The following is a 26,471-nucleotide window of genomic DNA, read 5'->3' on the forward strand; positions in this document are numbered from 1 at the left end:
AATGATTTAAAAAAAACTTTAAAAAAAAATCTAACACACCAAAATTAAAATTATAACATTAACTGCTCATTATTTCTTTTCGTTCACTTAATTATTACGAACGTTTTTATAAAATTGATGAACATACTCTATAATATTGATGAACATACTCTATGATCAAAGTGCTTGTTCAATAAAATTATAGGTATGTTCATCACTATAAATACATCTTCACTATAAATACATGCACTTCATTGGGTGTAATACAAATATTTATAGCAGTGAGAAGAAATCTCATACATTTCAAAAGTATCAGGACAATATCCTACATTTGTAATGAACATATAAATATTGCTTTTCGAACATATATCAAATGCTTATGAACTTACAGAGGATAAGAAATTTTATAGGAGAAATATTTCCAATAGAAAATTTTGCAACTATTTAAAGTCATTATTTTTATGAACTTTTACAAAGTTATAATGAACATAGAAGTAATATTAACACGAACATAAAAAAATTGAAAATACTAAGCATATATACGTACAACAAATTTCTACGTTCAGTTTCCATTTTTATATAACATCTAGTACCGAACATAGTCATCATGCAGAGTTTATAAGTAATTAGCATAAAAGACTAGCAATCTCTAACATTATTTATTATTCTAAATCTAACAATTCTAACTAATGCACAAAGCTCATCTCACGAACAACAGCTCTCCGTGCGTCGTTTAACTGGGGCAAGATATCATGGAAAGCGGCCGGTGTAGTTCACGTATGAAGTGATCTATAATTGGTTGTATTCCTAGCCACTAATGCAAGCTCCTCAATAGCGCTCGGTATCTCGCTACAGCTGTCACCCTTTGGGTTAGAATCATCATTCTTTGTTGGTCTATAAACTTTGAATAAACTTTGAATTTTTCAAAATGAGCGAAAATTCAATAAAATTTACACTAAGTTCGAAAGTTATTTTACTTCTATATTGGATTTCAATCGTTTTGTCAACAGATATTTGATATTTGGGTTCATTATATTCAATATATATTATATGTTCGACAAATGATTCAAACAAGTTCAAAATAAACTTTGATTTTTTTCACAAATAAACTTTGAATTTTTCAAAATGAGCGAAAATTCAATAAAATTTACACAAGTTCGAAAGTTATTATACTTCTATATTAGAGTTCAATCGATTTGTTAGCAGATATTTGATACTTGGGTTCATTATATTCAATATATAATATATATGTTCGACAAATGATTCGAACAAGTTCGACAAATAATTCGAACAAGTTCAACATAAATATATAGCAAACTATAATTAACTTTCACTGAAATAAGATTCAAATCCATAAAAAAATGAAACCAGAAATCCAAGAAAAACATAATGAACTTAACATTTCCCTCCATTGAAATTTCACAATTTGGATGAACTTATTATATATTTTAATGAACTTCATAAACTACCTTGATAGTTGATACTGCACCTTATAATTATGAGCATATCTAAGGATAAGGAATTTACAAGTTAATTGAAGCATAAACTAAAGCAAATTCTATAAACCATAGCTCACTAATTAGGAATATAGGGCTCATACACCAAATTTGAATTCATTCTACTTATTCATACAAACAAAGAGTAGTTCAATACCAAAGAATTAGAATTAATAGCAAAATAAAGTTCAACTGTTTTTGAATAATATCATATTAGTTAAAAATATTTAGTCATAGTTCACTAGATCGAACACATACATGATCCATGAATAGAGCACATATTTCATCAGTGTCCATGAATTTAACCTACATGGAAAAAGTAATATTTTTACGAACTTTATCTCAATATCTAATGAATTTATGAACATATTTCTTGAACTATGCTCACAAATAAACAAATATATGCGCATGACCCTGGACATTATTCTCTAAAGTCACCCCATAAATTCTTGTAATTGCCATTAGTGCTTCCTTGAAAACCTGGCTTTCCCGTTCGGAATTTGATATTGTTTACAATAATTGTTGAATCCAATTGAACGGTTAAATCTGCATCAAAGAATCTTTTATTATCTCACTGAAATTACAAATAAGTTGATAATTAGACAAAATTTTAGATAAATCCAGATGAACAGCGAAAATATGTTGAGTGTAGAACATATAAGATGATGTATTGTTAAATTATTTAATGCATTTTGAAGAACACAAAACAACAAATACCTCATATGCGTATAAAAAAAAAAGATGCCTTCTCACACGGATATCAACAATAATATGTCAAACTAATTCGTTCAACAGAAATAACATAGAAATTATCAAAATCCTAGAAAAACCACTTATATCATCGCTTTTTGCCAAGATGTAGAAACAAATTAACTACATGAATGAACGAAGGTAAAAAAAAATTATCATGAATGAAAAAATCTTGAATTAACCAATGTTTATACACAAATCGACATTAACGAATGAAGAGTATTACAAATATACCAAAAATAATGAAAAATTAGGTTTGAAAGATGAGTGATCTGACGAAATCAAGAAATCATGAATCGTAGTTTCACAGAACAATTCAAGAAACCAAAAATAAGCAAACAAAAATTACCTTTATCGTTCTCAAGATCCATTGCGTATGCACCGAACAACAAATGTTATTGACTGAAGAAAGATTAAGAAAATAGTATTGAAGATTGGAAAAATAGAGATTCGTCGAAATCTCATAATCATAGCCATTAACAGGGAATGAGCGAAAAATATGGCATTGGGCGAAACTTTCCATAATCTCAATGAACAACAATGACATATATATCCTTTTCGTTTAGAAAACTAATTTAAATGGTTATATAAAAACAATTAAAACATTTTATTCCTTAAATCTGGTACGTTAGATCTTATGAATTTAATGGTATAGATTTGTTCTTACTTCTTAATGTAAGGGGGTCTTTTCTATTGAATTGAACCCTATATATATATATATATATATATATATATATATAGGGAAAAGCTACGGTAAAAACACTTATTAACATATAAAATAAGTACTAGTTAAATTGTATGAATTCTATGTAGAACACTTGTGAATTTGCTGTGTAAATGTATGAATTGCGAAAAATAATTTTTTTGTTACCTATGAGATTTGAACTCGGGACCATGAATTCATCCAACAAGGTAATGAATCAACCGCAAATATAGATGATGTAAGGGCTGAAAATGGTTCCTATATTATATTTTAAAAAGTGTTTTCATTTTAGCATATATATATATATATATATATATATATATATACACACACAGAGGGTTAAGTATCCAATACACCCCTAACATAGATGTCCTTTTCACATCTGGCTCCTTATACTTGACTTAGGTTCAACTAAATCCCTAAAGTCTTAAATTTGGTTAAATTACACCCTTTGCCCTAATAGTTGTTTAACAAGTATTTTTTTTTTTAATTTCTTTGGTGCTGGGACTCTAGCTCGCCGAAAGTACACCTCTCTTACTCTCATTTTCTTCTATCGACGCCCCTGTCACATATAAACACACAAGTGACAATTTGGCAGCCGTAGGTCTTCTATCCGACTTAGTAAACTATAGAATCCCGATGACAGATGGGAGTGTCACCCCACCTTCTAACTCTGTATTTGAACGCATCAAGCAAATTTCTAGTATTAGACCTCCTAAGATTAAAACTTCCAAAAAAGAGAGAGTATCCATAAAGCCCTCTGCTGCCCCGGTGTATGGTTCGAAATTTACAAGCATCCCTAATGGTGCTAAAGGCCGAGCTGATAAAGCAGGAGTAGATGAAGGGGTAGCCAACTAGTCAAATAATGCATCAAGAAATTTTGTAGAAAGTCATGGACTCTTCTCAGACCCCCGTGATAGGAAAAGGCCAATTCCTCAAAAATCAAGATCTTATTCAAGCCAATTAACGCCAAACACTCAACAGTCAGAGGGGATGTTTGGTGATAACCATTTGGACAGGTTCACTTGTGTGTTAATATGCGACGGGGGCGTCGGTGGGAGAGAAGGAGAGTGAGAGAGGTGTATTTCCGGCGAGTTTAGCGAAGAAGAAGGCGTGGGTCCCACCACCAACAAAATAATAATAAAAAATTAAAGTACTTAATGGTGTTAAACAACCATTAAGGCAGAGGGTGTGATTGAATCAAATTTAAGACTTTAGAGGTTTAGTTGAACCAAAGTCGAGTATAGGGAGCCAGATGTGAAAATGGCCTCTATGTTAGGGTATTATGTCCTTAGGTAGTATGTGACGAGGATAAAAATATGTAGCCAACAACAAAATTACAGACCTGACGACATGGCTGATCAACAACGGGAGTGAGACTGCCGATCCTAACACGACAGCTATCAACAATACTGCTACGGTGACAATAGTTGGAAGCAATTCGGCTACATGTCCAATGGATGCTGGAGATGATGCTTTTGGCGAGGTTGTCTAGCTCATCTTGCTTCCTTTCTTCGGTGGATAAGTCTGTCTTTTGCTTGGGCTGGACCTCATCGTAAGGATCCTGTCGTGGACCAACAGGAACCCTTTTAACGATTTCCTGTTGACTGAAAACAGGATCAACAGAGATCAAAACGAAACTTTACACGCAAACAGTGACGCCTGTTAACTGAAAACAGTTTTGACCAAACAGGGTTGACGACTGATACTGAGAGCTCTTCAGTAAGGAGTTATCAGTTAAGTTACTGGAACTTAACTGATGCACGTAAGGGTTTCAGTCGAGTTTGCTAAAACAGAGATGATAACACTCTGCCTGACTATCAGAACATAGATCAGTCAGACTGATATCATACGCAGCGGAAATTAAACTTAGTTTCGCAATAGCCTTGGTTGAGCACGTTGTTGGTCTTAGGTTTCTCTTTGCAGTTATTCAGTATTCAGTTTATCAATTGAAACAACACAAGTAGAAAAGTAAAAACTGAAAGCTGTAAACAACACAGAGACTTTTACGTGGTTCGGAAAAACCCTTTCCTACATCCACGGTCGGTTGATCAGACCAACAATCCACTCCGCAAGTGCTTAACAGGTGCACTGCAAACCAAACCGTGTGCTTGCCGAGTGCACACAACCGTACCACTGAAGAAACTACTTCTTCAGTACCCACACTTCACTCGTGTCGAATTTCTCTTGCTTAGCACAACCCGCGCTAAGACTCTCAGAGTTAGAGTACCTTCCTGAACTCCGAATCACTCAAACACTCTAATCTTTCTTCCTGAAAGGAGGTTTGAACGGGTGCCAACTATACTGAAAAGAACAAGTTCTTTGGAGCAAGTTTGACCTTGGCTTCTGGGTGAACAGATGTTTGCCTAAGGTCTAAGAGAATGTATGTAATCAGCAATGACTGATTTTGGCTTTGAAATTCTCTTCTTCGATTCAAGCTTTGGCGAGGTTGAGCTTTAGGCTGAGTAGCGATTTTGGCAGAGCTTCAGCTTATGTTGTTGAATCGGTGAAAATTGAAGTGATCCTCGAGCGCTATTTATAGGAGAACTCTTGAATAGATCTGTTGGCGTAGAACGTCCTCAAGATTTCTTCCGTTGGAGAGCAATTCGAATTTGGGCTGAGGCTTCAATCTTTGAGGTTCCTTGTTTGGTGGAAACGGCTCTCTTGAGGGACAGGAGATGTGACGTCTCTGATAAAGTAGCCACCAAATAGGAATGACCTCTGCAGAGATAAGGAGATTCTGAGATCTCTGCATTTAATGCGGCTGTACTTTTGTGAGTACGTTGCTTCCTTTGAACGTTGGAAGTTCAGTCCGAGGAAGAAGGTTTAACTGATACTTGACTTTAGTATCAGTCCGCTGAGTCCACGCGGCACGCATTAAGTAATCAGTTCCGAACTGATTCTTCAACTGATACTTCAGTTGATATCTCCAGTCTTCAGTCTTCAGTCCTTCGTCCTTCAGTCTTCAGTCCTTCGTCCTTCAGTCTTCAGTCTTCAGAACCGCAAGCTAAGCTAGAAACGAACTCTAACGCTTGAGTTCAAAACAGTTATAGTCTATTACAATTAAGACCTATGAATTTTGGTATCATCAAAACAAGGATTAGGATATTCCACAAGGTTCCCAACAGTTTTCCCCTTTTTGATGATGCCAAAACCATACAGCAGTTCTAGACAACAAAAAGACTAAACTTACAGCACAAGTTCTAAAGCAGGGGTGAAAACAGTTCCCCCTTAACAATAGAACCTAAAAACTTGTACTTAGAGTTAAGAACGAAACAGTTCTAAAACAGAACAAGGAGAAGACATAAAAACATAATCAGAGCCTGGACAAAGAGTCATTGTCTTCAGGTTGAGATAAAAAAGAAGTTCTTTTCATTAAAGAAAGACTGATAAGCCATCAGTCGAGGTACAAAGCAAGACTTACATTGGAGTAAAAAGAAAAACAAAAACAACATGGGAAACCCATGGACTCCAGCAGTCTGCTTGGCTGCGCCTTGAACTTCTTGATCTTCATCTTCTGTCTTCGTGTCTTTATGTTCCTAAGCTTGTTCCACTCTCACTTGTTTTCCGTTGAGTTGAGGTCTTATCCTTTTGGCTAATCTTCCTCATGATCATCGGATGATCATTTTGCTTGATCGTCTTTAGTCTTTTGAGAATAAGTCTCTTAAGAACTTTTTTCCTTTTTGGCAACATCAAAAAGGTGGGATTGACTGAAGGATGAAGCTAAGACCACTGCGTGGAAACAAAATCGCAGAATGGTCCAGAGAAAGATGCTGAGGGTAAGAGGTAGACGGATAATGCGGAGGTTTAGAAAAAGAAGAAAGTGAAAGATGAGAGGAGACGAAGAAAGGGGCAGGGGTTGATTTGCATGGCTCTCGAAACTGGGAAGAAGAGAGCAGTGAACATGCAAACCAAAGGAGGTTGAGGAGAGGGTTTTTGGTGAAGAGAAAGAAGCATAGGAGGGGAGGTGTGTGGGTAAGGAAAATCGTATCAGCGGCTATCGTGAGGATAGACACTGTCGATATTGCGCCAGTTGACAACGAGCTCCTTCTCATTGCTGTTGCACCACACGGAAGCTTCACAAAAAAATGAGAAGCTCACCTGAGAGACAGGGGAAGTCCGTCTTCTTGAGACAGGTACTGCAAGCCGTATGGTCTGGGCATGAGGATGGAAGACACTCGCTTCGCTGGATACAAGTGAGGGTAGAGCAAACTTTGACGTCGGAGAGACGTTGAGATCCAGTGGAAGGGTCCGGTGAAGACCAGGTATGTGAGCGTCATTCTCCCACTCCATGACTTTGTAGTCATCGAATTCTCCTTAGTCGGAACAGAAATTTTCTCTGCAATTTTGAAAGAATTTGAAAATTTTCTCACAGTGAAGCCTGTGGAGAGTTGTTAGTTGATGCAGAAAACGAGTGAAGACAACATGGTATAAACAGACAAAATTTTACCAAGTAAGAAGATGAAAAGTTTTTCGAAAAATGTGCCTAAAATGTTTTTGAAGAAAAATTCACGTTCGCCGTTACTGCAGGGGACTGAAGCTTCAAAAAGGTGAGAGGTATCATTGCATTATGTCATGTCAATGAGGTTCTCAACAAATTTTATCACAGAGGCAACAGGTTGGAAAGATTTTTAGAGAAGATTTGGACAAGTTCAATCAAAACAGATTTTCCCTTTTAAAATACTTGTCCTTCTCGGATATTCCATTTTCCAACAATCAGTTAAAAGTTTTGAAAGAAACTGATCAGTTAGAGAAAGATTTTGAATTAAAACTCAAAGCTCTTAACTGAAATAAGTGATTTTAAATAGTAAGCTTGAAAAATACTTACTGATCGACTGATCATTGTAGTCAGTCGATACCATTTGATCCTGGTTAAATCATCAGGATGACTTCTCTTCAGATGAGCGCTTGTCTTCATTGCTTTCCACGTCAGCGGTCGTAGAACAGCAGTTGGTTGACCACCAGTCAGCATGACTGTTTCAGAAAATCTTCAAACACAGCATCACTCTTCAGGGTTGATGAGGCCGATCTTTCTACACAGATCGTTAAACCTTTCTCCTGGAAGAGCTTTGGTCAGCAAGTCCGCTCTCTGGACAGCAGTTGAAATCCATTCCACAGAGATATTCTTCTTTTCGACGTGATCACGGATGAAGTGATATCGAATAGCAATATGCTTGACTCTGGTGTGATGAACTGGATTCTGGGAGATTGCAATGGCACTGGAGCTGTCGCAATAGATTGGGACTTTCTTTTCATCTATCCCATAGTCCTTCAACTGTTGGACTAACCACAGCAGCTTCCAGCAGCAGCATATTCAGCTTCAGTTGTGGAGGTGGCGACTGAAGTCTGCTTCTTTGAAAACCAAGAGATGAGCTTGTTTCCTAGGAATTGACAGGTTCTGGAGGTTGATTTGCGATCAATTATGCATCCAGCAAAATTTGAGTCTGAATATCCGGTGAGCTTGAAGTCGTCGTCTGCTAGGTACCACAATCCTAAGTTGGGTGTGCCTTTGAGATATCGCAGAATTCGCTTTGCTGCATCCAAATGAGCTTCCTTTGGATCTGACTGATATCTTGCACATACCCCGACTGCAAATGCGATGTCTGGTCTGCTCGCAGTGAAATACAGCAAAGATCCAATGATTTCTCTGTACTTCGTCGAAGAGACAGATTTTCCTTCTAAATCTGGATCAACTTTCCAGTTTGTGTTCATTGGGATCTTGACTGATTTCATGTGCTGAATACCGAACTTGGTTATCAGTTCCTTGGCATACTTGGACTGACTGATCAGTATTCCTTCGCTAGTCTGCTTGACTTGCAATCCGAGAAAGAAATTCATTTCTCCCATCATGGACATTTGGAACTTGTTGGTCATGATGTCAGCAAACTTTTTGCACATGCGTTCGGATTTGGATCCGAAAATTATGTCATCGACATAAATCTGAACAAGTAAGAGATCTTCTCATTCTTTGAGAGTGAACAACGTTCTGTCCACAGATCATTTCTTGAAACCTTGTTCAACAAGATACTCTGAGAGAGTATCATACCACGCTCTTGGAGCTTGCTTCAAGCCATAAAGCGCTTTTTTCAGCTTGTACACCTTTTCTGGTCCAGCAACCTCAAAGCCTGGAGGTTGTTCCACGTAGACTTCATCGGTGAGCACTCCATTGAGAAATGCACACTTCACATCTATTTGGTGTACCTTGAAACCTTTGTGAGCTGCGAAGGCTAAGAAGAGTCGGACTGCTTCCAATCTGGCAACTGGAGCGAACGTTTCGTCATAGTCGATTCCTTCTTCTTGACTGTATCCTTTTGCTACAAGCCTTGCTTTGTTTCTCACAACGTTTCCTTCTTCGTCTTTCTTGTTTTGAAAATCCATTTCAAACTAATCACCTTTGCATCGTCTGGTCGATCCACAAGCTCCCAAACTGAATTCCAGTTGAATTCATTGAGTTCTTCTTGCATTGCGATGACCCATTGAGTGGACTTCAGAGCTTCTTCAACATCCTTGGGCTTTGTAGATGATAAGAAATAGCTGAAATCTTATCTTTGTTGATGCAGTTCTGATTGATATCAAAGACGAGGTTGCACATTGATCTTCGAGTCTTGACGCCATCTGATGGTTCTCCAATGATGTTTTCCTTTGAGTGGAGTTCAAACCATCTTCGATACTTCTTGATCTCTTCTGGAGATGGTGGGGCTTCTTCAGTCAGAATGGTTCTGAAGTGTTGAGCACCTTCTGGAGTAGGGGAGAGTTGAGCTGGAACTGCTTCGGCACGTTCAACTCGATCTTCAGCAACTGGAGTTCCCCCTTAACTGATGCCATCTGCATTGGCTCCAGTCTGAACTTCAGACCTTTGGCTGATCTTTTGATACTGAAGCTTCTCAGTATCTTCATCTTTTCATGGTCCCCACACCAAGACAGTAGAGGGCTCGGTGTTGTGGATTTCAGCTTTGGAAACTTCAGTGTTCTCAACACATCTTTCAGTTTCCTGTTTCCTGAAATCATCTGCAGACTCATCAAAGACCACGTGAGGTGTTTCTTCTGCACAAAGAGTTTGAGAATTAAACACTCGATAGGCTTTGCTCGATCGTTCTGTTCCAGAGTATCCAAGAAAGACTCCTGGATCAGCTTTGCTATCAAATGTGTTTAACCTCTTCTTTTCATTGTTGTGGATGAAACACCTAGAACCGAAAGCATGAAAATAGGCAATTGAAGGCTTCCTGTTCTTCCATAACTCGTATGGAGTTTTTCCATGTCTTTGAGTGAGGAAGGAGCGATTCTGCGTGTAGCATGCGTTGTTGACTGCTTCGGCCCATAACTTCAAGGGGAGTTTTGATTCAGCTAGCATCGTCCTTGCTGCTTCCTTCAAAGACCTGTTTCTACTTTCTGCAACTCCGTTCTGTTGAGGAGTTCTTGCTGCAGAAGTTTGATGACTGATTCCTTGTTCATCACAATACCGAACGAATGACAGTATTGAGGAACTCAGTCCCACGATCTGATCTGATGCTGATGATGTTGACTTCTTTTTCGACGCTCAGTCTTCTCAGCAGCTTTGGCAGTTTCTCCAGTGTCTCTTTCTTTTTGAAGAGAAAGATAACCCAAGTATATCGTGAATAATCATCCACAACAACTAAGGTGTACTTCCTACCGTTGTAGCTTCTTGGAGAGATTGGGCCAAACAGATCCATGTGAAGTAGTTGAAGAATTCTTCCAGAGGAGTGTCCTGACTTTGACTTGAATGATATTCGCGTCTACTTTCCTCTTTGACATGCTTCACATTCTTGCTTCTTCTGGAACACAATAGAAGGCAGACCTTCTACCAGTTGATGTTTAGCAAGCTTGTTGATCGTCTTGAAATTGAGATGGTTGAGTCTCCTGTGCGACAGCCAGTTGAGCTCCGAGATGCTTTTGCTGATGAGGCACGTTTTTGGTGGGCTGTCTTCCCATGAAACGACGTAGAGACTCCCTTGTCTGAAACCTTTCAGAACCACCTTCTTTTGATTGTTTCTAACAGTGAATTCATCCTTTTTGATCTTCACTGTGAAACCGCTGACACAAAATTGACTCACAGGCAACAGATTATGTTTAAGACCAGAAACAAAGCTAACATTACTGATACTGACGTTACCCATGTTGAGCACACCATAGCCTTTTGTTTCTCCGATTGAGTTATCTCCGAATGCAACTTTGGATCTAGCTTTCTCAACATACTGAGATAGATATTCTTTGTAGCCCGTCATGTACTTGGAGCAGCCGCTATCCAGATACCATGTCTTGATTGAAGCTTTAACTTCATCCTTCTTCTTGGATTTTCTAATTTTGACCTGCAAGGAAGAGTTACTTCAGGTACCCAATCAAGATTTGGGTCCTTCGATGTTAGTTTGAGTTCCCTTTGGAACCCATATCTGCTTCAGAATTGGTCTGGCTGATCTCTTGCGCTTTGCTGATCGTCTAACTGAAGTTGTTGGCGCTTCAGTTGGCACATGAGCATTCTTCTGTTGAGATTTTCTTTTGAAGGCCTCACTCTTGTAGGAGTTCTGTCTGATGAGTGGTTGAGGTCTTCTTTGCTCAGTGAAGTATCTTCCTTGAGATACTCGAGTCATTCCAGACTGATGGAGACTTGACTGATGTTGTGGAACATGAGTCATTTGATGACCAGTTGCTTGTCATCGTGGATGTCGCTTGGCTCGTCTGGGCTCATCATTGTTTTGTCTCCATGGATGTTGTTCCTTCTGAAACTTGAACTGATTTCAGTTTCTGACTGATGTGGCCGTTCTTCCCCCTGGGCTGGCGAGGAAGATTCTTCTTGATTCCTGATGTTCCTTCTCCCGATTTTTGACTGAAATCTGCTTTCCAGTCTTCTCAGTAGGGTGATCTGGTTGGGGGCCTCCTTTGCTCGTCTGTAGCTCCGTGGAGGTGGAACATTTGATCTTGCTATCAGTTTGCGTTTGCGAACTTCATCCATATCATGATCTCTTGATTCTTCTGATGTTGTGATTTCAGAAGTATCGTCCTTTGAAATGATCATGACATTCTTTCCTTTGTCAACTGCAACCTTTCCTCCAATACTTTCAACAAGGCCTTTTGATGGAAAGTTGCTCATCATGGGTGACTTCATCATGCAGTCTTTGACTGTTTCTTCCAGTTTGTGATTGAGCCTCTTGATCTCATGAGCTGCTCTATCACATTCCGAGTTGGAGATTCTGAGCTTTTCTTCCAGTCGACTGTTTTCCATGATTAGCTGATGAAGACAAGTTTCATCCGGAAAGTAGATGATTGTCTGATTCCTAGCTCGTTCATCATCGATCTCCTTTTCCATTTTCTAATTCTGCTTGAGGAGATCTTTGAACATTTTCCTTAACTGACAGTGATCAGTCATGAGCTAATTAAACTCGTCAGTTTCATCGGATGAGCTTTCTCCAGATTCTGAGTGGTCTCCTGAAAACATCAGGAAGTTATCAGTATAAGGAGTTTTTGAATGAGAGATTACCTCTGAGCCATTCATTCCATTGTCGTAGCTGTTGTCAGCCACGCTTTCAGATCCATTGGCCATCAGGGCTTGACTCTCATCGTTTGAGCTGGTGCTGTCGAAGTCGGATGATTCTGATGTGTCTTTGGAAGAATCAGCATCGTCAGCAACCCTCGCTTTCTTCTTTGAAAAACTGCGATCTTTCTTGGCTTTCAGCTCTTTGCGCTCAGATTGAGTGGTGGACGTCGTATCCCACCAAAATAATTCCTGCAGAATTATCAAGAGTAAATTAGTACACTGATAAGCAGGGCCGATCCCACAGAGAGCAGATTAATCATCAATTCCCTAAAATCTATAAATTTCGGTGATGCCACCACGCCTTAATTTTGAGAAGAATTAATTAACTAACAACGCGAAATTAAATAGAATAAAATACGCCTCAATAAAAAGGTAATTCGGCTCAAATAAATCCACTCTAATTCAACTCTGATCCTTGACACAATAATTAATCAATCCCTATCAACCAACCAGTTATAGGATACCGTGATACGCACTGACATACCCCAATTCCTACTTACTATGTCGATAAACAGCTAGATACGCTAGTCTTGTCTATTTCCCTTATTAAAATATAACCTAGCTGGATACGCCAGTCTTAGATTTAATATTCTAACAACATTAAGAGGAAGGAACCCAATTTAGACCAATTATCCTAGATACGCTAGTAATAATTAATCCACCAATTTATTCCTACTACAAACATGTTAGTTTTGTCACTAATCAGCCCTATTCCAACAATTACGGATTGGAGGTGCTAATTGACTATAATCCAATTAAACCTAAGTTGATCAGGCTTAAATAAAATTAGAATTATCATAGAACCTAGGAATTAATCGGAATCAATTTTAAACCAATTAGGTCTCACAGATAATTAAATCAGAGTTTTATTATTCTCGCCGAATCAAAGGTTTAGCTACTCATGCTTAAATTAAGAACAAGCAAAGAAATAAAAGTAAACATAGAACAAGAGAATAAATTAAAACGCAATAAAATAACAACTCTGGAATGAAAAGAGAAATCGTCTGTACTGAAAACTAAAGCAAAAGTATGAACGTAATCAAAATAAACTAATAAATCTAAGTCTAAGTTGCGGCTGCCAAGGGAAAGTTGATCTCCAAGAAGGACGAAAATTAGGGCAAAAGAAAGATTGTGTATCTAAAAGAAAAACTAGGCCCTATTTATAGACTTCAAATCCTTCTTGATCACTATGGAAGTTGCCATGCAAAGCCGGACTCTAAAAGGAAAAGAATCGTGCAAAGGAAGGTAAGTCTCCAGCTGTGACGCGCTCAGCAAGTAATCTCCACTCTGGCGGAAATCGCGGCTCTCGCCAGCGGAACGGCTTCCGCTCTGGCTCTCGCCAGCGGAATGGGTTGCCAGCGGAATGGTGATTTCTCTGCTATCGCCAGAGGAACGGTGATTTCTCTGGCTTTTCGATTCCGCTGTACTGGACTTTGATTCCGCTGGCTTCTTGATTCCAGCGGCGAAGTGATTTCTTTGGCGCTTCCGCGCTCGCTTCGATTCCTCTGGCGCTTCCGCGGATTTCTCTGACTTTTCAGCGCGGGCTTCGCTTCTTTGACTTCTTGATTTCTCTGCTTTGACTATCCATTTCGCTGCTCTGGAGATTAGTTTCTCTGACTCGGGCTTCGGCTGACTTCTCTGGTCTGGTCTGGAGTGCGGGCTTTGGCGATAGAGCTATGCTGCTCTGCTCTGGCTACAGAGTTATGCTAAAAACACCTCTTTAGCCACGAAATCTCCAAAATTGTATTCTTCCATCTAAAAACCTAAATCTCCTGCAAAGCATCAAACAAGCCATAAAACGCACCATTTTCCAGAAGATTCTCTTAAAATAAAGCTCATATAAACCCCAAAATTTAGCACAATTAAGCATAAATCAACCCCCCCACACTTAGCCTTTTGCTTGTCCTCAAGCAAAATCCAGATGAATCCTAGGAAGAGATTGATTTCAACAATGCTAATTTCCAATCCAAACATTCACAAGTCAATTCAAGATTTTACGATCAACACACATCTTCTCGATCATGCAAGTAACTCAAAGTTTAAGAAGCAACAAAAGAGTAATGCAAGTAATTCGATCAGACCCAATTCTCCGCTAGAAGTGAATTCCCTAATGTGATCGCCTTTATAATCAATATCACCATTTTTTACACTTTTTGTGCTTAAGATTTTCGACAGTTGAGTCATAATTCATGAAATAAAACCATTTGGATGTAATCCAAAGTCTTTTCACGTGGTTTCCCATGCTCATAGTTGAACTAGAGGAGCAGAGACTCAGAGCTGTCACATTTTCAGAGCAGGCCAGATGTTTCAGAGCTGGCAATTTCAAAGTTGGCAATTCATCCAACATTTTCACAAATAAGATACGATCGTAGGCAATCACAATGACAACACTCCTTCTAGCATCTACCGGACAAATCACGTTTTACTAACTTACAAAAATGTTGCAACAAAACTCATAATTCTTTGCACAATCAAGAAACATATATCGAAGGTAAAACAAGAATAACCACCAAATGAACACAAACCCGAAACGCGCATCGAAAATCATCTGCTCTTCCACAAATTCATAAAAATTAGCAAGATTCGAGACCAAAAACTAAGCATAGAAAGACTAATCTCGCCCAATTGAAAGTATAAGCACAACAAAACACCCCCCCCCACACTTAGAGTATGCCATGTCCTCAGGGCATAAAAGAAATAAGGAGAGTTTAGAAAACGTCCCTGAGTATTGGCAATGAAAAACTGAAGCATCGTGAGAGGCGGTGAAGAGTGGGGTGTGCGGTCTGTGCAGAGTAGAGAGTGGCGACGCTGGGTAGGGCAGCGAAGTGAGTGGCTGATGCGTCTTCGACTTTTGGGCCATTTGGCCCTATTTTTCTCTTTATTTGTGTCGGTACAGGTCTGTCCGGGGAAAAAAACGAAGTTGTGAAGGAAGAAAGGTCAGTAGAGCGGAAATGGAAGAAATGCGGTCAGAATGGGCATTACCGAGCCCAGATTGCCAAATCATGCTTACCAGCATGGAGCTTCGGCCAACAAGTACCTCTCCAATTCAACTTGGGGCATGGGAACCTGGAGCGACCACCTGGTATGAGCCATACCGATAAGAGCAGTCCATCTGATCGTTACCATGAGAAGCAGACAGCCAAAGCCATAAAAGGAAGGTCAATCTCGGAGATCTCAAAGGAACAAGCGGAAGGTTGAAGAAGAAACTGGAAGGATCGAAAGAATGGGAAAGGTTGACTAAGCCCGCAGCTGGACGCCATCTTTAATCGGATCAATCAAAGATTGAGCTAATTAAGGAAAGAAGATCCCGGCGAAGATTTGGAACCGGCACGGCTAGGGTTAGGCCTCTACCATCCGGCAATATAAAAGGAAAACAGTGTGCAGTGTGCACGAGCTCTTGGCACCTTAAAACTTTTGTCTACTTTTGGTTATCATTTTAAGTTCGCCGTGTGCGGCATTCAAAACAATTCTACATTTCCGTATTTTCTCTATTCCGTTGTGTTTCTACTGTTGAACAATATCAAAGGCTTGAAGCCTAGGTACTCTTTATCTATTTCAGTATTTCCTTACATTTTATCATGTGTTCAATCTATTTTACAATCATGAATTCTGCCATGTGTGAGTAATTCTTTAGGTGAGGTTTTAGGGGTGGAAGTAATTGTTGTTAATATGTAAACATTCGTGAGGCACTTGTTCTTTCGGTTGAATCTCGTGGTTCCGGAAGGATCTGTTCGACATCATGGCAGTAGGGGCCTAACGGGTGATCTCCGTTCGGTAAAACGCTGTCCATGTCAAGCAAAGGCCAGGACATACCAAAGTACAACAATCGGTATGCCCAAGACCGAGTAGCTGAGCAGCGTCAACAAAAGGCGTTGTAGATCCAGAAGGTGGGGAAAGGGTTGATGGGATACACTGCCCTCCCTCAGTCTTGGGCTTCTCTAGAGACCATCCATCAACTGTGACGAGGCATAAAGCCATGGTTATCAAACGAGGGAAGCAATCTCGGCGCCGTAGCATGTCTATAACTGGTCGGCTGACAAAGCCGGAAATAGTTGAGTCCAGGAGGCATGTGTCACTAAAAGCGCGGAGTTGGGGACTTCGGGAGAGAAGGTTGGTGAGGGCCATACTTGGTGAGTAACGGGTATGGCTACTATCTAAGGAGAAGTGAAGCACTGCCTTGTGACCGGGGATTGTGTGACCTTCGGACCAAGTGACCACAATGAGATCAACCATCCTATATGTGAAGTACAAGTCCTTGAAACGCCCCAATGTCTTTGGGCCACGCCTTGGGATTGTATGGATCATAGACGGATCATCAGTGTGCCTATGACCGAAACGAATGTTAACAACAATTATGACCTAACCGACTAACCTCACCCCTTGTTATTATTGACTTTGTTTATTTCTTGTGCAGAGTATACAGATTGAGAATTGTGACACCTCAGTTTGTCGTAGGAGAACAAAGTGGTTCCTCACTCCCTGTGGGATTCGACCCTGCGCTTACCGCTAAGACTAAGTTCTTATCGTGAGAAGTAGGAGCGTGTATTGTCCGTACTGGGCTTACACAGGTATTTTGTCCACACCGCACGACGGGTGTGTGTCAAAATTGGCGCCGTTGCCGGGGAGTGACGCGCAGCAATTTTGTTCTCTCCTCATTCCATCTTCCGCTACTGGTGTATGCGTGGAACTCGTAGAGCTGTAAGAGCATTGGTGTTTAACCCCGATATTGATCGAACAGAAAGACGACTACGCGTAGAAGCACGAATAGCGAGACGCGAAGCTATGGCAGAAGCCGAACAAGCAGATGTCGTACCGGAGCAGACCCTCAGACAGTTGGCATACCCAACTAACCTCAACTTGAGGCCGAACGGAATCACCTTACCCTCAAATCCGTTCGCACCTCGTCGGTATGACATGAAGCCCTTATTGCTTCAAATCTTACCGAAGTTCAATGGATATCAAGGAGATGACCCTCATACTCACCTCCAAGACTTTGAGATGACAATCATGCACCAATCAAATGATGAGCAGCAAGAGTATGTCAAGTTGATACTCTTCCCTTTTACCCTGGTGGACAATGCAAGAAGATGGCTGTATGACCTACCCGAGGGCAGTGTCACTACATGGGCACAACTGCAACAAGGCCTTCTTGGAAGAATTTTTCCCAGCAGCACGAGTGGAGCGGATGCGCTGGGATATCCGCAGCATAAGGCAAGATGGGCTAGAATCCTTCTACGAATACTGGACGAGATTCAAGAGAATGTTAAGCAATTGCCCCCATCACCAAATCTCTCCGAAAGATCAGGTGGAGAGCTTCGTAAAGGGCATGTGGAGGAACGATCGCAGTCTGGTCTAGCAGCCTGTAATGGATCATTGATGAGCAAAACCCCGTTGGAAGTCTTCCAACTGTTGGGCACCATGGCAGAAGAATCACGCGATGAAGGGCATGAAAGGAATCTAGAGAAGCCAAGGAAAGCTGAAGAGAAGAAGGGAGATGTCTAATCTGGAGAAAACCATGGAGAAGAGCATGAACTGAACTCAAGGAACTTCTTTCGGGCTTGACTATACCGAAGAAGATTCGCCAGTGTGGTCTTTGCGATGCCACCTGGACACCAATCTGAAAACTGTCCAAATTTTGGTGAAGATATTGTTGATATCAATGCCATTGGAGGACATGATGGGAATCCACGAAGTACGATCCTTATGCAAATACTTACAATCCTGGGTGGAGGGATCACCCCAACTTTCGGTGGAAGCAAGATGGTCAGCCCCAGCAGCAGAACAATATGGGCGCACCAATGCAACGTCCTCAGTATAATCAGAACCAAGCATCAACAACAGTACCAGTTAGGACCACCTCAACACCACAACCAGAATCAGCAACAACCTCCTTACCAACCCCCACATCGGAGAGCACCTTGGGAAGAAGCAATTGAAAGCATGGCTAAGGAGAGCGAGAAGTTTCGCAATGAAATTCGAGCCGGCATGAACCAAACTAACCAGCAAATTAGTCATTTGACTAAGGCAGTGGCCAAACTAGAGGAGAACGCTGGTAAACTCCCAGCCATGGGAATCAACCCCAGAGAGCATGCCCAAGTGGTGTTAACCGAGTTTCCTGAGGGGGAAGAAAAGGAGGAAGAATTATTAGCAGAGGCTGAATTGCTTCGAGGAGGCTGGAATAAGAACGGGAAGGGTCCAACTGATGAACAAGTTGGAGGTAGCAACCCAACCGAAGCACCTTACCCAGGACGCCTGAAACAGAAAGGTAGAGAGAAAGAAGCAAGTGAAATGATGAAGATGTTTCAAAAGGTTGAGCTGAGCATACCTCTACTCGATGCCATCAGGCAAATTCCTAAATATGCCAAATTCTTGAAAGACCTTTGTTCAAGAAAAATCAAAATGGAGGAAGAGGTCCGCTACGTGATGGGAGAAAGTGTTTCGACGGTGATCCAACGGAAGCTTCCCACTAAGCGAAAGGATCCAGGGATGTTTACCATTCCATGCAACATAGGAGGAACCAACATGGATAAGGCAATGATGGATCTAGGGGCCTCCATTAATGTGATGCCATTGGCTGTGTACAAGAGATTGAATGTTGGCGAGATGAGGAACACCCGTGTGGTCATACAGTTGGCTGACAGGTCCAACGCTTACCCTGAAGGAGTAGTGGAGGACGTACTGATCAAGGTTGGAGATTTGATTTTCCCAGCAGACTTCTATGTTCTAGATACCGGACCTGAAACTGGAGAGAATGCCATACTATTGGGAAGGCCGTTCATGATGACCGCTGGAACCAAGATAGATATGAAAACCGGAATCTTGACATGTGAATTCGACGAAGTTCAAGTGGAATTCAACATTTATGAGACCATGAAGAGGAAACAAGCAATGGAGACGGTGGACATGGTCGATGTATTTGAACCCTTGGTGCAAGAACAAGGAATTACCTTTGGTTCCAGGGATACTACAGAAAAGGTGATTCAGTATGGTCTGACTGATCTGGATGCCGAACATATGGAGGACGAGGAAATGAAGGAAGCCATCATGGAGCTCTACTCTCTCCGAGAAAGCACTCTAGAAGCCGAGGTGGAGGTAGACCTAGAAGATCAAGGAATTAATCCAGGAGGTCTATCTAGCTGGGGGAACAGAGACAAGCAAACCGGAGTTATTGGCTCAGTATGGGCAGAAAGCCCCCGTTTTGGAGCTCAAGCAACTACCTAAGCATTTACAATATGCTTATCTGGGCGGAACGAGAAGCTGCTGCCTTCAATCCAGAAGCCCCCGTTTTGGAGCTCAAGCAACTACCTAAGCATTTACAATATGCTTATCTGGGACCAGAAGAGACGCTACCAGTTATCATCAGTTCTGATCTAACCGTAGTGCAGCAAGAGCGATTGGTCAGAGTATTACGGGAGAATAGGGAAGCCATCGGCTGGACCTTAGCCGATATCAAGGGCATTAGTCCCACGGAGTGCATGCACCATATATACCTAGAAGAAGGGGCCAAACCCGTTCGTGACTCTCAAAGAAAGATGAACCCGGTCATGAAGGAGGTGGTACTAAAGGAAATTCTTAAGCTATTGGAATTGGGAATCATCTACCCCATATCCGATAGCCAATGGGTGAGTCCAGTCCATGTCGTACCGAAGAAGTCAGGGATACAGGTTGTGGAGAATGATCAAGGCGAGCTTGTGCCCACCCGGTTGCAAACTGGATGGAGAGTTTGCATTGATTACAGGAAGCTGAATGATGCAACCAGGAAGGACCACTTCCCACTGCCCTTTATCGACCAGATGTTGGAAAGGTTGGCCGGTAATGCCTATTACTGTTTTCTAGACGGATATTCTGGATACATGCAAATTTTTGTGGCACATGAGGACCAGGAGAAACCACTTTCACCTGCGTATTTGGGGACATTTGCATACCGGAGAATGCCGTTCGGACTCTGCAACGCACCGGGAACTTTTCAACGGTGTATGATGAGCATCTTCTCCGACCTATTGGAGAATTGCATTGAAGTATTCATGGATGACTTCACCGTATATGGTAGCTCTTTCGACGCATGTTTGAAGCATCTAGAGCTTGTCTTGAAAAGATGTGTGGGAGAAAAGCCTGGTCCTTAATTATGAAAAATGCCATTTATGGTAAGGGAAGGAATAGTGCTTGGGCACGTGATTTCAGAAAGGGGGATTGAAGTGGACAAGGCTAAAGTCGATTCCATCGCCAAATTGCCCTACCCGACAACCGTAAAGCACATACGGGCATTCCTAGGCCATGCAGGTTTCTACCGGCGATTTATCAAAGATTTTGCCAAGATTGCCCAGCCCATGACCAGGCTTCTTCAACAAGATGTGCCGTTTGAGTTTGATGATGATTGTAGGAGGCATTCACAATTTTGAGAAACAAGTTGGTGTCGGCCCCCATCATTCACCACCAGTATGGGGACACACCGTTCGAGATCATGTGCGATGCCAGCAACCATGCCGTTGGAGCGGTACTGGGACAGAAGAAAGGCAAGGAGAGTTGCGTAATCTACTACGCATCCAAACACTGAATCCAGCACAATGCAGCTATACCACTACTGAGAAAGAACTCCTGGCGGTGGTGTTTGCCATAGAGAAGTTTCGTTCCTACCTTTTGGGAACGAAAGCAGTGGTCTACACGGATCATGTCGCGTTGAAGTATTTGATGGCCAAAAAGGAATCCAAACCTCGACTCATCAGGTGGATCTTGCTATTACAAGAGTTCAATATAGAGATAGGGACAAGAAAGGGGCTGCAAACCTCGTAGCAGACCACTTGAGCAGGTTTGCAACTGGAAGAAGATGATGGTATGCCCATTACGGATACCTTTCCAGACGAGAAACTTTATTCCATGAGCATCCTGGAGGAAGAAGAAGAACTATATGCTCTAACCAAGCAGGAGCCCCTGGTATGCGGATATAGCTAACTACCTGATTACTAAGAAGTTACCCCCAGGATTGACAAGATTCGAACAACGGAAGCTACTCGCGCAAGCACGATACTACCACTGGGAGGATCCATATCTATGGAAGACTGGAGCAGATCAAGTCATACGGAGATGCATACCTGAGGATGAGCATGCCCAAATTTTAGACATGTGTCATGGAACAGCAAATAGCGGACATTTTGGAGGAAAGCGCACGGCCCACAGAATTTTGGAGAGTGGATTCTACTGGCCCACCATATTTGCGGATGCAAGGAAATGGGTACGGAGCTGCCCGAAGTGCCAGATGACTGGAGGAATTACCGCAAGGGATGAAATGCCACAAGTTCCAATCATGCCGGTCGAAGTGTTCGACGTATGGGGGATTGACTTTATGGGACCCTTCCCAAAGTCAAGGAACTATGAATACATTCTGGTGGCAGTAAAGTGGGTTGAAGCCAAAGCAACCACAAGTAATGATGCTCATACCGTGGCAGGTTTCCTGAAGGAGCAAGTGTTCGGGAGATATGGTATACCCAAAATTTTAATCAGTGACCAAGGGTCCCATTTCTGTAATGCCATTATCAGAACGCTAACCAAGAAGATGGGGGTGACACACAAGGTCACCACTGCATATCACCCCCAAGCAAATGGCCAGGCCGAGATTTCCAATAGAGAGATAAAGAGCATCCTGGAAAAGGTGGTGCACCCCAACCGTAAGGACTGGAGTGATCATTTGGGAGATGCGTTATGGGCATACAGGACTGCTTTCAAGACACCCATTGGAATGTCCCCGTTCCGCCTACTTTATGGCAAAAGATGTCACTTGCCCGTGGAAATTGAACACAAGGCGTACTGGGCAATCAAGCAAATCAACCTCAGTATGACCCTAGCTGGAGAAACAAGGAAGCTGCAACTGAGTGAGTTGGAGAAACTTCGGTTGGAGGCTTACGACAATGCGGTGCTCTATAAGGAGCGAACCAGAAGGATCCATGATGCCAAGATCAGGAAGAAGGAATTCTTAGTGGGGCAGAAAGTCCTACTCTTCAACTCACGCTTCAAGATGATGGCTGGAAAACTCCGCTCAAAATGGTCAGGACCATTCGTGATCAAAGAAATCTTTTCAAACGGAAGCATTGAAGTATATGATCACAATGGAGTTGATACTTTCGTGGTGAATGGGCACCGCCTTAAGCCCTATCACGAGCTTGCTAAAATAGAAAAGGAGAAGGAGGAATGTCACCTTCTCGACCCTGAGTACGAATGAAGAGTGAAGGAAGGTCGAGCTCAAGACGAGAAACAAGAGCGCTTGCTGGGAGGCAACCCAGTGTGGCTACTTCGGTATGGTCTATACCGAATTTTCTTTTCTTTTCTTTTAAGTTTGTTTTGTTTTGTTTGGACGCACTAACGCGCAGGTAAGTCGGGCCGAGATAATTGGAAAGAGGCCCAGAGGTTGATCCGAGCCCACTTTGTGTTGCAAAGTGTGTAGGTGGAGAGCTAGGGGTTGGAACGGTCTGGAAGAGGGCTTACGCAGGGAGAATGACGCGAAGCGTGTCAGAGGGCAGGCGGCGATATGACTGCAACCTCTTCGGTTTCCGCAGAAATTTGAATTTCAAATTTTGGCCATGATTTTTATTTCCTTAAAAAATTACTTTTTCTGCCATAACCGTCGCACTTACCTTCTTCAAAGCCTCGACCCACGATTTTCTTCCCCACAAACCCTAACCTCCGATAACCGCTACACCACGATCACCACTCACCTCAAACCCTAAATTTCCATAATTACCGATCACCCTTCTTAAAGACCAACCTGCACCTCCAAAAATCCCCACAAAATCTAAAACTTCCGCACAAATTCCTAAATCTTCTTGAGCTCTGCAAATCACAATGGCGAAGACCAAAGGAGCAGGCTCCGGGAATACCTCAACCACCAAAGAAGAAAAGGCACCAAAACTTCCACCTCCAAAGCGCACCACAAGGCGAAGCGCTTCGGAGGAAACCTCCACCAAAATTACTGAAGATCCTTTGCTGAAAATCCAGCCCGAGGACAAGGGGCGTGCCGAAGTCCTCCAACAAGAAGAACGAGAAGTAGCAAGAGCAGCCGCCGAGTCGACACAACCGGAAGAGGGGGAACCCGAGCTCACCCCTCCTGTAAAAAAATCGAAGAAGGCTCAAACAAGCAAAGCAACCCCGGCGCGATCCATTGTCGCATCCCCACCTGTTCAGGCTCAACCGCAACCACAAATCCCGGAAACCTCCATGCAGGAAGGAAGGACTGTTGGATTTGTATACTGAAAGCAAGAACTTTATGCTTGTATACAATGATTCCTGTTATTCACTATTCTTATCTCCTATCTGATTGTGTTCATGATTGCATATGTATGTTCTTTATCTCTGTATAAGTAGATTATATGGTGTGTTGTAGATCACAGAAGACCATATAATTGGAATAACCTTAAGAGATATAATATGATCACAGCCGAAATAACTCTAGGACAAGTAATTGGTTTAGGCTGCAGTATAGATGGAAGTAGTTTGTCTTGGCTACTTGTCTATACTGGTACGTCATTACGTATTGATAGGACCAACAGTTGAGATGTATTCTTCTATCTGACTTAAGTGAAGAATCAAGATCTCGGTGACTCATAAATCTTAATACTAATAAGTATTCAGATATATACGTTAATTCGTATATCACTTTGACTTACTATGGGCGAGAGTTAAATACTAACTCGAGTACTCTGTATCTTGGGTGATAGCGGTTAATATATGATATTTGATTATCTGTATTAGTACCCGTATCCGGTATAGGATAATGACATCCCCTTAAGGAGCTCAATAAGGTTTATTACGCTAAACCCTGTAGGTTGATTAAGTTCAGGCGTAATAATAAAGATTGAGTGGTACTGCTTAAGGAATTATTAAGAGATTAATTAATTTAAGTTGTCAGAGCTCTAATTAATTAATGGATGTCGGATATTTTAAATACGGAGATTTAATAAGTCTAAATACAAGCCCCGACTCATCACCGGCAATAAAGGGGTAAGTCAGTATCGGTTCTCTAGTGGAATGAACTGATATTTATAAATTAATTATGGTCTGGGCTGACCATAGATAAATTAATTTATTTGAGGCCCATCTTTATTCCTTGTATCTGGTCCCTGGGCTGGCCCAATGTCTCCTAGCCCAAGTAGGGCAGAAAAACGCCTACACCCTAAAACTGGCGCCCCACTCTTCTTTCTGTATTATTAAATACAGCTGTCAGCTCTCAGGAAAATACACTGATCAAAAATTAGGGTTTTGAGAGCAGAAAGGGGGCGCAGAACGTGATTGGCTTTTCTGTCTTGGGAGTTCTCATAGTTCGTTGTCCATCCAACGTTGGGAATTGAGCGGGATACAGTCGAGAAGATCAGAGCTGGAGTCTGAATCATTCGACGCGATCATCAACCATCTGTGCATCCGATTCTCAAGTAAGTTTTCCTAACACCTGTGTGCAGCTGTTAAATTCATAGGATCATGTTAGGAATTAATCGTTGTATGATGAATTAATAATAATCCAAGAAACGATCATCGGGCAATCAAGTATTAATTCAATTTAATATTCCTACAATTGGTATCAGAGCCCAGGATTAATTTCTTGGCTCTATTATTAATTTGTGTACGATTAATAATGTGCGTTGTTTTTAACTGCTGTTGTTCTTCGTGGCTTGTTGATTCGTGGGATACGTCGGTTTGACGTTGTAATTGTTTTTCCACCACGAGAAAATCCATGGTTAGATTAGATTTTCGAATTGTATTCGTTTTTCTGTTGTAATCTGTAATTATGGAGAACAAACGAAGAACACGAAGAACGGGAATAAGGCTATTTGCCGATTCAAGGCACCGCCGTGTCTGGTGCTAGCAGAATCGTTCTCGGCGTCTGCGGTTGGGGGCGCTCCGACGTTCCTTACTGGCTCGACTGCCAGAGCGTGCGGACGGAGGGTGCGGCGACAGAGGGAAGTCGCGGCGCTGCAACGCTGGTGTCGGGTGGAAGCTCACCGGAGCAGCAGCGATGGCTGAAGACGTCGCCGGCAGGAGAGCAGCTGCGATTTAATCGCGCTCCATCTCCACCCCAATCTCGCTGGCGGCTGTTTCCCAGGGCGGAGGCGGCGTGCGGCGGCGTCATTGCGTGTGGGTGATCTGAGAAGCTGCCAGCGGCGCCGCTCTTGGCAGCCGAAAAGCCTAGGCGACGCGAAAGTTCTTCAAAAGCCCTAGCAGGTCGCGGGTCAGAAGGGTGAAGAACAGGATCCGAGGCGCGGATCCGGGTACTGTTCACGGGTAGGACCTGTTGACTGCGGGTCTGGGTTTGACCGCGAGTTTGGGCCTATTGCCCGGGCTGGGCCTGTGCGCTGGGTGTTTTTTTGGCCCAATCACGGTTTTGGCAGCTGCTGGACGGGCCTGTGCGGCTGGGCCGCGTGTTTTGGGCCTAAGCAAGGGCTGGTTGGTTTTTTGAGCCTGTTTAGGCGGTTTTGGGCATTTTTTTGTCCATTTTTATTTATTTTATTTTCTTTTAAAATAGAATAGATGTTGGGTTTCCACGAATGGGTCACGAAGAATTTTTAATTCTTTAATTATGTTCTTTGCATGTCGTGGTTGTTAATCCCTTATGCTCTTTACCTGCTTTTGCCCGTCTTTGTTTATTAATATTTGTTTATTAATTGCGCTTAGACGAGCATGCTAGTAGGTTTGCCGTTTTCTTAAGCATGTTTTAGAATTCTGCGAGCATGATTTACATGTTGCGTTCTAGAGAAGCATGTTTAGGTTTATGTGCTTGAGCATGAACAAACCTTTTGAAAGAAAAAGACTAAACAGTTTTAATAATTTTTAAAGCATTTAAAAATTATTATAAGGCCTCCACATGCGGCCTTAAGACAAAGTGATTGAGAATATGAGTAAACGTCCACACGAACGTGGCTTACTTTGTATTTAATTTCACGAGTTTGTCAAGTTGAGGTTTCTATTAAAAATATTTAAATCCATTTAAGTAGTGGGAGCTATGCGGTAAACG

At 41.9% G+C, this 26,471-nt stretch overlaps 1 long non-coding RNA gene across 1 annotated transcript; it reads right to left on the bottom strand.

The window, feature by feature from the left end:
• Positions 1–1,621: 1,621 nt before the first annotated feature.
• Positions 1,622–2,899, bottom strand: LOC131013233 (uncharacterized). Its single transcript, XR_009097598.1, has 2 exons — positions 2,575–2,899; positions 1,622–2,021 (listed from the first exon to the last, which is right to left on the bottom strand). It is a non-coding gene; the product is annotated as an uncharacterized LOC131013233 (long non-coding RNA).
• Between the last annotated feature and the right edge of the window lie 23,572 nt (positions 2,900–26,471).

This window comes from Salvia miltiorrhiza, chromosome 2 (assembly GCF_028751815.1).
Source record: "Salvia miltiorrhiza cultivar Shanhuang (shh) chromosome 2, IMPLAD_Smil_shh, whole genome shotgun sequence".
NCBI classification, from domain to species: Eukaryota; Viridiplantae; Streptophyta; class Magnoliopsida; order Lamiales; family Lamiaceae; genus Salvia; species Salvia miltiorrhiza.